General features: G+C 45.3%; 1 protein-coding gene and 1 pseudogene across 1 annotated transcript in view; one reads left to right on the forward strand and one right to left on the reverse strand.

The window, feature by feature from the left end:
* WNT5B (Wnt family member 5B) overlaps nucleotides 1-14717 on the forward strand; it is a 112842-nt gene that overhangs the window by 23966 nt on the left and 74159 nt on the right. The gene's annotated exons all lie outside the window — the stretch shown is intronic.
* Nucleotides 4642-5233, reverse strand: LOC112917525 (tetraspanin-15 pseudogene; annotated as a pseudogene).

Consider the following 14717-nt stretch of genomic DNA (forward strand, 5'->3'; position numbering starts at 1 on the left):
TCTGGCTGTGGTAGGTGATGACTCTAATCATCCAGATAGTCGTGGCAGTGGCAGAGAGGCTTGGATAGCTGACTTAGAATTGAATTGCAATTCTGACCTCCCTCCTGACTATGAGGTGCTGAGAAAGTTGCCTGACCCTTTCTGCTAGATCACAGTTTGCCATTTGTACTGAGGGAGAATGGATTGAACTTAAAGGATTGAACTTAAAGGACTGAACTTTAAAAAAAAATGAAGAGAGGACATTTTTCCAGCTAAAAGGTGCTATGCCGGAGTGTTAATGGTAGTTCTCTCTGGGTAAGAGAATTTTCAGTCTTATTTATTCCCACTTCTTGTTTTCTAACATTTCTAAAAGGAAACAGGTGAAAGAGGTAAAACCCAAGAGTTTTTAAATAGGCAAATGCTAATTAGTTGTAATAAAAAAGATGTAGGATGTACTGGAATAGCAGCTAAGACCTGCTCTTTACTTAACCCTGACACTGACTTCGTATTCAGCACTCAACTTCTCCATACCTATTCTTTGTATTAGAAAGAAATTTAGGATGCCATCTCTTGGGTGGCCTGTCAGTTGAGCATCTGACTCTTGGTTTCGGCTCGGGTCATGATCTCAGGGTTGTGATCTTGGGATCGTGGGGTTGAGTCCTGTGTCAGGCTCTGCACTGGGCAGGGAGCCTGCTCCTCTCCCTCCCTCTGCCTCTCCCCACTGCTCATGCTCACTCCCTCTCTCTCTCAAGTAAATAAAAATCTTAAAAAAAAAAAAAAACACACGATAACAAAATTGTTTTTTTTTAATTTTTTAAAATTTTATTTATTTATGATAGGCACACAGTGAGAGAGAGAGAGAGAGGCAGAGACATAGGCAGAGGGAGAAGCAGACTCCATGCACCGGGAGCCTGACGTGGGATTCGATCCCGGGTCTCCAGGATCGCGCCCTGGGCCAAAGGCAGGTGCTAAACCGCTGCGCCACCCAGGGATCCCCAACAAAATTGTTAATGTATATGATGTAAAATTTACCATTAAGTGTACAGTTCTGTGGTTTTAGTATACTCATGGTGTTGTGCAAAACCATCACTACCATCCACCCCCAAAACTCTTGTCATCCCCAACTGAAACTCTACCCAATCCTGTCTCCTTCCTCCAGCCCCTGGCAACCACCATTTTGCCTTCTGCCTCTGTGAACGTGATGCCACTGGGTACTTCATATAAGTGGAATTATACAATAATTGTCTTTTTGTGTCTGCCTTATTTCACTTTGCATGATGCCTTCAGAGGTCATCTGCGTTGCATGTATGCATGAACCACATTTTGCTTATCCAGTCAGTCATCATTGAACACTATTGTTTTTTAAAGTTTCTTTAGTGAAGGCTTTTTTTTTTTTTTTAAGATTTTATCTATTTGTTCATGAGAGACACAGAAAGAGAGGCAGAGACACAGGCAGAGGGAGAAGCAGGCTCCATGCAGGGAACCTGATGCGGGACTCAATCTTGGAACTCCAGGATCATGCCCTGGGCTGAAGGCAGGCACCAAACTGCTGCGCCTCCCAGGGATTCCCTAGTGAAGGCTTTTAACACCTGGTAGTGTTTCCACTGGACTGTGAGCTCCTTGGTGACTTCATTTATCCTTGTTCTCTGCTGCAGTGCGGTGGTCAGCAGTGTACTCAATGAATGAATCAACAGGTGAGCCAGCTGGTGCTCGGATCAGAATATTTGTCCAAGAATCAGAATCAGCCCTTCACTGGAACCTGATGTTCTGCGTCAATAGATCCACAAACCTTTACTTCTCTGAGCCTTCATATCTATGACATTGGGACGTTATCCTCACTACTAGATCATTTGTCTGACCCAACACTCTTTGAGCTTTTCAGGTTAAAGTTGCTATTAAAACACTCAGGAAATTAACACTAACACTTTTTTTCGTCCCAGAACTCTTCTTGAATTTAAGAAATTCAAAAGCTGCTCCATTTAAAACCATTCAAGACTTGTGTGGATTTATGTTAAAAGAAAAAAAACCCCAAACAACAAAACTACTGTTATATGAAAAGAGAATAGCTTGAAATATGCCCAAACCCATGTCTTTCTTTCTGTTTCTGTCATAGCTAGGGCCTATCCCTCCACATCTCTCCTGGCTTCTGTGCCACCAGACTCACCTATGTCCTCTCCTCTTTCTTCATCCTCTTCTGACCCTGACTTACAGTGAGTCTGCCTTCAGCTCTCTTTCCTTTTCCTAGAAGATTTTTTTCTTATGGCATCTAACCTATTGTTGCTATAAGAGTGATTCCCAAAACTTAATCTCTGCCCAGACTTCTCTCCTGAGCTTCATTTCTGTGCTTTGGCTGCCTCTAGAAGGAGGAGTTCACTTGTCTGACACAAAACCTCCATTTCTTCCCACATGCCACCAACCTCCCCAAGAACCCATCTTTCCTCCTCCTTGACCCCCAACATCTCATTAATTACTCAGCCAATATCTGTTGCTACTGGATGATACTAAATGACAGGTGTCCGGCACCATTCTTGGCACATAATTAGTGGGTTCTTCTAATTTTCTGAATTCAGAAAATGAGTTGTCCAGCCTCTAATCCACAGTCTCTCATAGTTCTTTGGCCTCTATTTCCTTCCCCTTCCATCGTGTGTTAACTTTCTAGGGCTGCAGGAACAAAGTGCCACAGACGAGGGAACTTAAAACTGCGGACATTTCTTGGCTCACACTTCTTGAGTCTGAAATCAAGGCATCAGCAGCCGTGGTCCTGCTGCAGCCTGGGAGGGAGAATCTGTTCTGTGCCTCCGTCCCAGCTGCTGGTGGTTTAGCAGCAGTCTCTGGCGTCCTGGGTCTGGGGATGCATTCCGCTCCTCCACCCTCACACAGCAGCCTCCCTGTGTCTCTGCACATAGCCTTCTCTCCGTGCATGTCTCTCAGTCTGAATTTCCCCCCCACTTTTAAGAGACTTTATTTATGAGAGCATGTGAGCAGGAGCAGCAGCAGGGGCAGAGGAAGAAGCAGGCTCCTCACGGAGCAGGGAACCCGATGTGCGCCTGGGCCCCAGGACCGTGAGCTGAAGGTGGACACTTACCTGGCTGAGCCCCCCCACCCCGGTGTCCCTGAATTTCCCCTTGTTATCAGCACACTGGTCATATTGGATTAGGGCCCAACCTAATGACCTTACTTTAACTTCCTATTTCCAAATAAGGTCACATTATAGATGGATGGATAAATGGATGGATGAAATAATTAGTCAAGTTGGTCTCAGTCTGCCTTCCCAACCTCTGAGCCATTTATTCCCATCCAAGCACTCTGTCCTCTGGCCCAATGTTTGGCTTCCCTTCTCTATACTCTTTCCTTTCCCAGCCTCTGCAAGTTCAGACAGATGTAGTAACTGCCCTCTTGGAGCTTGGCCTCTCTCAAGTTCACATCCACACTGCCACCACCCCACTGATGTCTGCCTTCTCCTAACCCTGGTTCTGCACTCGGTGCCTCCTCCATGGCACTGTTCGCTTCCACTTCCCGTGACAGTGATGTATCACAGAACTTTACTCCTGTTAGAAGGCGTCTTACAGATGGGCCAAGACCAAGAGGTCTGCATTTGACCACATGGGGGCATTTTAAAAACTGTGATAGATCCCTGAGCCCCACACTTCGAGATTCTGACCAGCGGGTGTTGGTGGGGGCCTGGAGTCTGTACTTCCAAAAGGTCTTCCAGAGATTCTGATGGCCAGTCAAGTTTGAGAACCAATCATCCAATCCAACCTCCTTATTTTACTTACAAGGAAGCTGAGCTCCAAAATTGTTGTATGAATTGCCCAAGGTCACATAATTAGTAGCAGAGCCATCCAGTGATATGGTTCTCTTACTTTCTCAGTCAGATTGAAGCTGAGGAGCAGAGTCTGTATCTCTCTTATCTTTGTAACTATGTGCTACCATCAGTCTTCATCAGTCTAGACAAGGAATTCAGAGTAGGTGCTACTGTTGAGTCAATAGGCTAGTGGCCATATGGAAAGCTCCAAGAGGGCAGTTACTACATCTGTCTTTGCTTACCTGGCATAAGGCCTGGCAAATAGTAAGGTGTCAGTTAATATTGGTTGAATGCACAAAGCATCTGCCATGTACCATGGCAAAAAAAAATCACGTCTTTATTGTTTGATTAATAAACGGGCTTGGAGGGGCAAGAGTGGGGCGTGTGGGCAACACCCAGCTCTGATTAGTCAGAAACTCCTGTTAACTGTGTACAAAATGAATGTTACAAAAATCACGTAAAAAACGGGGTCAGCAAAGCAGCAGCTCAAGGCCCCTGGGAGGCTGCGAAATGCGCCCAACCTGGCCTCTGGGTCGTGGCCGAGGGACTCCAGGGACCCTGGGGCCCACACACCTGCCACCACACGTGCTCTCCTTCGTGCTCATTTTACTACAAGATTGCCCTCACGGGGGCCGAAACACCACAGGCCACGGCACTGCCAGAAACCAGATGGGCCCTGAGCTGAGTGCTCGGCACCCCTTTCCCGGGGGCCCAGGCCTGCTGAAGGGGCGTCCTTGCTCCCCACGCCCAGGAGGCCGGGCAGGTGCAGGACCCGGCCCCGGGGAGGGCCTCGGCTCTCCCGAGAGGCCGTGGCCGCGGGAGGCCTGAGCAGGCCCCCCAAACTCGGCTGGGGCTTTGGTCAGTGCCCAGTGTGGGGGGAGGACCCACAGTCCCGTCCAGCCACCGTGATGTGGCCCGAGTGGTGCTGTCGCGGCACGGTCCTGCCCAGCTGCTGGCCCAGATGGGGGCGCTAGTTGGGGTAGCACATGCAGCATCCTGTGCCTGCCGCCTCCACGCTGGGCTTGGTGCCAGGCCCCAAGAGCCCGTCGGTGACCGAGTGCTCCATGATGATGTCCTCCACCCGGGTGATGTACAGGAATGTCAGCAGCACCCCCAGGAACTGGGGGAGCAGGATGCCCAGCAGGAGGCCTGCCATGATGGTGTAGTTGTCCATGAACCAGATGAGCACGGCGTTGGTGCAGCCCCGCACGTAGATGACATCCTGCACGCTGAGGCGCTCCTTGTCAATAGTTCTGTAGCCGCACATGGTGTTGATCACTTCTGTCGTGTTTCTGACGCAGCAGGTGTAGGGCACCCCGCAGGCCAGGGGTCCGGGGGCGTTGTAGTCGTGGTACTGGTTTTTGCTCCAATCCCGGTAGTCTTCCCCGCCACAGCACTTAAACTCCTTCTGAACAAAGTCCATGGTACATGGACTTTTTTTTTTTTTTTTTTTTTAGGCTTTGACAGCAACAACATGTTTATTTTATCATCCAGCTGAGGATATAAACACAAAACACTTCTTAAGTAAAAATATGAAAACATCAGGCAATTCCTAGACTACTACTACAAATGTAGTCTTCACCTACAGTAAAAAACTAAGCCAGTCAATCATTTTGGTCTTCATCCCAGTCTTTCTTCGCACTTAGAGGTTTGGGCCCACCAGCTGGTTTTGCCATGATGATCTGATCCACTCTAAGGACAGTGATGGCAGCATTCGTAGCCAGCTTGATAGCCCAGTATTTTCCCAAGTAAGTGTCTAGAATACCAGCTTCCAACATGTCCTTTACAGCAGGAACTTCAGCCTCAATATCTAATCTGACGTTCTTATTTCCTTCTTGATGTACTGCATAGAGTTTAGAGATTACTTCATTGGCCTTAACTCCAGAGTTTTCTGCCAGTGCCCGGGGAATAGCTTCGAATGCCTCAGCAAACTTCTTTATGGCATACTGTTCAAGTCCAGGACGTGTCTCTCCATACGATGTGATCTGTTTGGCTAATTCAATTTCTGTTGCTCCACCTCCAGGAACAAGACGTTTATCCCTTGTGAGAACTTTGAAGGTATTAACACCATCATCTATTGCCCTTTCTATGTCATCCATCAGATTGTCTGTAGAGCCTCGAAGCACTATGGTAGAAATGTACAGTGCCTGCACTGTAGTGGATGGTTTACATACATCATCTCATTTCACTGATCTCAACTATAACCCTATGAAGCAGGTTTTAATACTCCCATTTTACAGATGAGGAAACTGAGGGCCAGAGGTTAGATAATTTGTTCAGGGCTGTGCAGCCAGTAATTGACATAACTGAGTTTTTTTTTTTTTTAAGATTTTATTTATTTATTCATGATAGACACACACACACACAGAGAGAGAGAGAGAGAGAGCGCCAGAGACACAGGCAGAGGGAAAAGCAAGCTCCATGCAGGGAGCCCGACACGGGACCAATCCGGGGTCTCCAGGACCAACACCCTGAGCCGAAGGCAGGCGCCAAACCGCTGAGCCACCCAGGGATCCCTGACATAACTGAGCTTTAAACACCAGCTCTGTCTTCAGTGCCTGGTTCTCTTCAGAAGCTGTAAATCACCCCAAAACAATATTGAGTGCAAGGGGATTTAAAAGTTCCAGAAACCTCAGCTTAGATCATAGCTGTAAGTCAGCCTTGCTGCCCCACGAGGTAATAGGGAAGTTGACCCACTGAGAGTGTTATTGTGTGTGTTTCAGAACATACAGTACCCTGACTACTTGAATGCTTCTCTGAGCATGACTCAGTGCTATCAAAAGCTTTTACAAGTGTTTCGTCTTCTTTCCCGTGCCTTTTTAAAAATGCTTTTAGAAAAAAAAAATGCTTTTAGAATGCCCTCCCTTTGTAGGGCAGAATGCTAGCACCAGGGCAAGCAGAGTTCAGAGAGTGTCCTAGCATGAACTGTTCTACTACTAAGTTTCAAATACGAGCCGATGGCTGGGAAACCCGAGTAGGGGGTGTGAGTTGGCCCCACACACCTAGTCCCCAGCCCAGATCACTTGCACAGTGAGCGGGTTTCATCTGTACCAGAGGCATTACGTGTCAGAAACTCCATGTCTAGAAATGGCAGGGGTCTGATCCGAGCTGTCAGGCATGAGAGAGAAACCCAAGTAGCCACATCCCAGAGACAGAGTTTCAGCTTTGTCATCTCAAATGTTTCTGTTATTTTTTTCTTTCCAGTTTGATATTTTACTTGGTTCTTGACCTTGAATGTATTCTCCATGTCGACAATTTCCTCATTCCTTACGGCCTCCTTTTCATTGCTTCGGAGATCAATCCTTTCTGAACTTTAAGGTCACCCCTCCCCCATCCAGCCTCAGGGGCAGAGGAGTGAGTAAGCGGGGCCTGTACTCACAGGTTCTTTTGCAGAGGGGCCAGCCTTCCACTCCCATACCCTGCCTCCTCCTACTTCCAAGCACACTTCCACCCTGTCCCTGAATTTTTCAAATATGTACATACATTGGTTTCAAATTCTTACTTATCCTCCTTTCTTTTATTTAAAAAAATTTTTTTAAGATTTTATTTATTTTTTTCATGAGAGACAGAAAGAAGCAGAGACATAGGCAGAGGGAGAAGCAGGCTCCCGGTGGGGCGCCCGATGTAGGACTCGATCCCAGGACCCCAGGATCACAATCTGAGCTGAAGGCAGATGCTCAACCACTGAGCCACCCAGAAGCCCCTATCCTCCCTTCTTTTAAAGGGCCTTGAACAGAATTACTTTAAGGATTCTGGTTTTTTATGTTTTGTTTTGTTTTTGTTTTTGTTTTAGGACTCTGGTTTTGTAAATAACTAAGACTCCTTCCAAATGAAGCTGGGCTGGAGACTCCACTCCCAAAGGGGTCCCATTGAGGCCATGGGTGGGCCTTGGGAGTGCCGACAGTTTTTTTTCTTCTTATGCCAAGGTAGCAAATTGCCTAAGTACCTAGGAAAACTGAATGAAGTGAGGGGGTCTCGGGAAGAGGTGTTTCAGTGTTGAGTTGTGTAATATGCAGCCACTTTTATGGTGAGGTACTTGGAAGCCATCTGTTGTCTGAATTATTGGATCTATCGCCACGAGGTCAATACACACACACACACACACACACACACACACTATAGACAAAAATCCTTTTTTTTTTTTAGGATTTTATTTATTTCGAGAAAGAGCTCGTGCAAGCAAGCAGGAAGAGGAGCTGAGGGAGAGAAAATCCCAAGCAGGCGCCATGCTCAGCACAGAGCCTGATGTGGGGCTCAGTGTCATGACCCTGACATCATGAACTGAGCAGAAATCGAGAGTCAGATGCTTCACTGACTGAGCCACCCAGGTGCCTCCATAGGCAGTCTTTTTACACTATCCAAATTCCTTGGTGATACAGCACTAAACTTTTGCTGATTAAATCTTCCTGAAGTTTGTAGACTATGAGCTGGATTCTAATTGTTTTTTATTGTAGTGATATGTGTTTAATAGAATCTGACCTGTATTACTTCTGCCAGCAGGGAATTCAGAGTTACCAATCAGAGTTAATGTGGCACAAAGAAATCCAAACTTCTTATTCAGAGGATGTGAACAGGAGTGATTCTTGAATGAAAGCATTGAGTCAGTAATTTTTGTAGCTTAATAGTGCCACGTGCAGTTTTGTAGGCTCAGAAAATTCTCCAAGACAGAATACTGTATCGAAAGAGCAAGAAATTAAGCGTCCAGAAAGTTGATTGGTCCCTAATTCTGCAACCCTGAGCAGTTTGCCTGACCTCTCTGTGCACCCATTCTGTTGCCTATAAGATGGATGGGCCAGGCTGGACAGGTGGTTCTTGAGAAAGTTCTTACTAAGGGGCTAGTGTGGAGATCCTTTCCCTTTCCCAAGTTTCACCTGCATAAATGTTTTTATTTCATGTGTTTCAGCATACAATTTTAGTAAAAAAAAAAAAAAAAAAAAGGTTGTAGTTCTTAAAAAAAAAGTTTAAAACCACTGGATTAGATCATCACCATCTCTAGATCTTTCTATTTTTATTTTTTTGCTCTAGATCTTTCTGATGCACTATCAGGTCTGCCCATCAAACTGTCTACATCACTGAATGATACTCTCGTGTTTTAAGGAAGGGTCTCTACACCAAAAGGCAAGTCAACCAGGTTCAGCATATAGGCAAGCTCACGCCTTGGGACCCTTCTACTAGAGTCCAAGCCAGAAGGTCCTTTGGGTTACAGAGAGAGGGTTCTTAGGGTATTGGCAGCATTTTTTAGAACAATCAAAAGAGGTAAAGTTCTCTAACACCTCAACCATCCTGGCTGGACTAAGGGAGACCTAGTAGAGAGTTGTGGAAGAGAGAATGAGGTTCCACCTCTCCCGACTTCTTAAGCTGTGTAGTGCAGAAACCAGTATCTGCAGCTCTGAAATGGGGACCAGGAGAGTTGGGTCCCCTCAAGCTGACAAGGTAATTTGAGAAAAGGCAATGTAAGGTGTGATGATGGGACAGTCGTTTCTTGTTATCAGTTTGGCCTCTTTGATGTATGCTCTTTCTGCACCAGTGATTCTTCCTTGACCCCTGCCTATGATGGCCTGCCACCAGGAAGCTTCCCCCTGCTGAGGAGGGGCAGCCATCACTGCTAGCCGGTTCCCTTCACCTCTGCTCTGCTTCCTTACACCCCTTACCCCCTGTCCTCTTATATGTTCACAAAAGGTTCCCTGACTCGTGGAAGTGAAATGATCCAGCTTAGATTGTGGGTTTTTTAAGATTTTATTTATTTATTCATGAGAGACACAGAGAGAGGCAGAGATGTAGGGAGATGGAGAAGCAGGCTCCCTGTGAAGAGCCTGATGTGGGACTCGATCTCAGGATCCTGGGATCATGACCTGAGCCAAAGGTAGATGCTTGCCCCCTGCTGAGGAGGGGCAGCCATCACTGCTAGCCGGTTCCCTTCACCTCTGCTCTGCTTCCTTACACCCCTTACCCCCTGTCCTCTTATATGTTCACAAAAGGTTCCCTGACTCGTGGAAGTGAAATGATCCAGCTTAGATTGTGGGTTTTTTAAGATTTTATTTATTTATTCATGAGAGACACAGAGAGAGGCAGAGATGTAGGGAGATGGAGAAGCAGGCTCCCTGTGAAGAGCCTGATGTGGGACTCGATCTCAGGATCCTGGGATCATGACCTGAGCCAAAGGTAGATGCTCACCCGCTGAGCCACCCAGGTCCCCGATCCAGCTTAGATTGTAAACCAGGAAATCATTCCTCTGGACCAGAGAGAGAGAAGAGAGAAAGACAGGAAACAACAACAAACCCAAACAGAATATGTGAGAGGAAGACATACATATTCTATAGTTTCCATTAAAACGAAAGCTCTGTGGGGAAGGGAATTGTAACTGTGAAGTGTGCAGTGGATTTCTTTCACATATGGGCACTCAGGAAACATTATTAATGAATGATAATGATTTGTCAAGCGACTGCAAGTGTTTCAGGGAAGGAACAGGGGAGGAAACATAGGGACATTCTTATATCTTAGTGGGGAATTGCTAGGCAAGCCATCCAGACATCTTTTCTTTGAGGGGTTGTGAATTCCTTGTGTGTCCGGCTATCACTGTGTAATCTTAGTTTGCTCTCTCAGAAAGATGTATAATCATTATATATATATATATATGTCATCATCTTATGTGTGTATATATCCATACACATATACATGTATGTACATATGCATGTATATATAAACATACATATGTTTCTATAATTAAAATGTGCTTCCCTGAGGTGACTTTGGGCTGGGCAGTACAAAGTATAGCCCTGAGACATTAAGAATAACCTAGAATAATTACCTTTAATACCATAATCATAATAATCTTAAAAAACATCTTCATAAGGGTGAGGGATAAAGAACACAGTAAAATTCCTACAGAACTGTGGAACAGAAGAAGAAAAAAAAGGTGCATCTTTATGTGTGCTAACAGAATCGATGTTGTCTTTATGTGCATATGTGTATGTATTTATGGAGACCCTGTCTGTAAGTCAAAGTAATGAGATAGCCTGACTCATCCTGTCTCTGTCTTGCCTTCTCATTTTTCTCCTTTTCATTTTTCTTTTCTTTCTAAGTTGAGGAAAGGTAGTGATGGTTTGTGTAGATTGTTTGCGTGGTGAGAGAACCAGTGGTCAGGCAGTGGGAGAGTGAGGCAGCGAAGGGCAGGTGGCCAGTAACAGGTGGGCCACTGAGCTGGTTACCACTGGGCCCTTTGAGGTTGAGCCCTCTGTCATTGGCTGAGGGTGTCCCAGGGAGCTTTGCTTCCCAGTGCTTAAGTCCTACTAGGAAGAGCAAAGAGGGCTTTGCTAAGCAATGTCCAGTTGAAAGGTGGGCTCCTATGCCCTGAAGTGGGAAGGGGCCTGGGGGGCGGGGCACCAGCTGCATGCCCTACACCTGCATGCTCTATACCTGCAATGCATCCTTGTTGAATTGCACTATATTTTCACTCTTATAGTCTTTCCTGGATTTCCTAATGGCAAGAGTTATGTATAATATTTTTCAGGTTTTTCAAGTGAAAAAAAAAAAAAAAAGAAACAAGGGAAGGTCAGTCAAGCTAGGCCAGGGACTGAATGAGCAAAGCAGAATAGAACCCAAGGTTCTTGACTATTTTGCCTATTTTAGTTGGAGCATACACTAAACATTCGATAAATTTTTGATGATATGGTCATGGAGACCAAATGGTATTAATTCTCCTCTGTCTCTTGATGTTTACTCCTCCGGTGGTCTCCAGAGTGGTTGTGGTGATGCCCGGGGCCGGGAGTATGGGGGAGTGGTGGCGCCAGGGGCAAGTGCAGATGCCAGCATTGTCACAGCGGGTCCTCTTCCCCTGTCTGCTGAATCTCGAGTGAGAGATCCCTTTGAGACAGTGGCAAACTAAATATGCCATTGTTGTCATCCTTGTCATCCTTCATGGTGAGGTCTCTGAAATCTCGTGTGACATTCCTTCATTACTAATAATTGGTCATTCTATGACCGAACAGTCCTTCATTAACTGTTTTTGAATCTTGTAAATATCTTAGATTTTTATATATACTTGTGTATATCTCCAAAAGCATGTTTTTGTATGGCAGTAGTTGTGAGACACTTACTTTTTGATCAGCAAAGCTTAACAACATACCTCATCAATTGCATAAACTTTTAAAAAGATACTTGAAATATTCTAATTGAATCTTGAAATGGTTACCATGGGGCAGAGATATTGCAGTTATCAAAGAGTGACTTATTAATAAATCTGGGCTCTGAATAGATTTCTCACTAGCAAGGTTCATGCAAGATCATCCCTATTCCATTTATGATCATAACTAAGAGCTTCATCTACCTCCTTCAAGTCAGACTCACTTGAGCCTTGTGTACAAGTATGTACCTTCTCCTTCACGTGTTTCTCAGATACTTACTGAACACCTGCGACACACCAGGCTCTTCCCTGAATGTAGGGGTCACCAAAATGAAGACAGTTCTGTAATGTGGTTACTTGAGACCTCACCACTCTGAGCCTGGCATTTCTATAAATTCCATAACTGGAAATTCTTCTACCAAGGGGATTTCAAAGACCTCACCATCAAGGATGGGGAGGGATGACCAAAACTGAAGGCGACAGAAGAAATGACACCCAAGTTTGCCTGGGGGAGTCAGGAAAGGCTTCATGAAGTAGTGAGGATAAAAGAAGATTTACAGGCAGGTAGGCAGGATAGAGCATTTTATTTTATTTTCCTTTTAATTCAATGAGGACTTAATTTTTTTTTTCAAGACCTCATTCATTTATTTGAGAGAGAGAGCATGAGCATGGGGAGGGGCAGAGGAGTAGAGAGAATCCCAAGCAGACTCTGCACTGAGTGTGGAGCCAGACACCTAACCAACTGAGCCACCCAGGTGTCCTGGGATAGAGCATTTCAAGGTAACAGTATGATCATTCATGAAACAGTTTTGATGGAGGGAACAAATTTTATAACAACTGTACTGAGATACAATTCGTGTAGAACAAATTTCACTCATTTAAAATATTACAATATAGGGGCACCTGGGTGGCTCATTCAGTTGAGCATCTGCCTTCAGCTCAGGTCATGGTCCCGGGGCCCTGGGATTGAGCCCTGTGTCAGGTTCTCTGCTCTGTGAGGAGTCTGCTTCTCCTTCTCCCTGACTCTCTCGCCCTGCTCGTGCTCTCTTTCTGTCAAATAAATAAATAAATAAAATCTTTTAAAAAATAATAAGGTATACAATATGGTGAGTTTTGACAGATATAAACCCCATGAAATCACGACCACAGTCAAGATACAGAACTTTTCATCATCCCAAAAAGTTTCCTCCTGCGCCTTTTGCAACCTGACACAGGAAACATTTTAATGCAAACAATGTGCCTTTTGAAAGTCAGGAACACTTTCATCTGATCAAAACAGTATTCATTATACTTTTGGCATTTTTGACACCAGGCACCATGAACTGTCCTTAAGTTGCAGGCCATCAGGTACTCCCAAGAATCCTTTGCACTGGACCCCTAAATCCAGGGGTCTTTCCCCATTTCTGGAGGAGGGCAGGAGAGGTTGGAAGGAAGCTTCAGGGGTACAGAGCTGCTGGCATATGCAGGTTAAGGGGAGGCGGCAGTAGAGAGGAAAGGCAGGGCTGATTGCCAAGGGTCCTGGCTGATGTGTGACAGACTTTAGATTTTAACCTATAGGCAAGAGTCATTGGAGAATTGTGACTGAGAAAGTGATAAAATCAGATTTGCACATTTGAAAAATCACCGACTTGATTGAAATTGAGTCAAAGTTACAAATGATAAGGATTGATTTAAGGCAGAGCTCGTAGTAGGAATGGAGGGGGGCAAAAAACATGTGAAATCTAGAAAGTAGTATTGATGGGCTGAGATGCTCTGGTTGGGCATAGGGTTTAATAAGAGAGCAAGAGAAATCATACATAACTCCAAGGCTTATTGTTTGGCCAACCAGGGGGAGCTTTTTATGGAAGCTGTAGATTATTTGGGCAGGTAGAGTAGGTTTGAAAAGGAAGACGTTTAGTTTTAGATGTGCTGGGTTGAGATGTCTGCTGACGAGAGATAGTTGGGCCTGTGGGTCTGGACCGACTATTTCAGGATCATCCTCATTCAAATCACACGTAAGAAAATGTGTTTGGGACCTCCCAGTGTGCAACTAACAGCTAGAAAAGCAAAGTCCTGGCTGTCTGGGAAGCAGTCTCTGACTCCAAGGGCAGGTTAGATCCTTTTGATTTGGATCCTTCACCGCTCAACCTGTTTTAGGTACTTTTCCTATCAAAACATTCATCCCCCATTATGGTAATTACTTCCTAATTGTTTCTTTTCCCCACGAGGCTGTGAGCTTGTGAGTAGCACCAAACTTGGTTCGTTGCCATATCCTCAGCCCCTCTCACAAAGCTGGGCACCTAGTAGAAACTCAACACATACTTTCATGCCGGTCAGTTAAATGCCACCCCAACCACCCACAACTAGGAGATCCTTCTAAGGAGAGGAGGGAGGCAGGGAAGATATTATAAGACAGTATTATAAGACAGTGCCAGAAGCCCTAAAACCAGAGCCTCCTGCAACATGTTGTGGGGACATATAGGAGAAAATAATGGAAGGTTCTACAAAGTTCGATTGAGCCAGGCCTTGAGGGGTGAGAAAGAGTTCTCCAATCAAGCTGGGAGGGAAGCACATTATAGGCCTGGGGATATAGTACGGGCACAAAAGAGTGAAAATTGCATATGACCAGCATAGGAGGGTGGGATTGGAAGGATGAGAAGTGGCAAGAGATGGATCTTGAGGAGTCACTGGAGACCCTGCAAGCTTATGGTTCTAGAGCAAGAATTTGGGACTGGACTCTTGATGCAACAGAAAGCTAGTGGAGGTTTCTAAGCAGGATAGCAATATGATCAAATTACAGTTTTAGGAAGAAACCTCTGGGATAGAATAGTG

Source organism: Vulpes vulpes, chromosome 8, assembly GCF_048418805.1.
Source record: "Vulpes vulpes isolate BD-2025 chromosome 8, VulVul3, whole genome shotgun sequence".
NCBI classification, from domain to species: Eukaryota; Metazoa; Chordata; class Mammalia; order Carnivora; family Canidae; genus Vulpes; species Vulpes vulpes.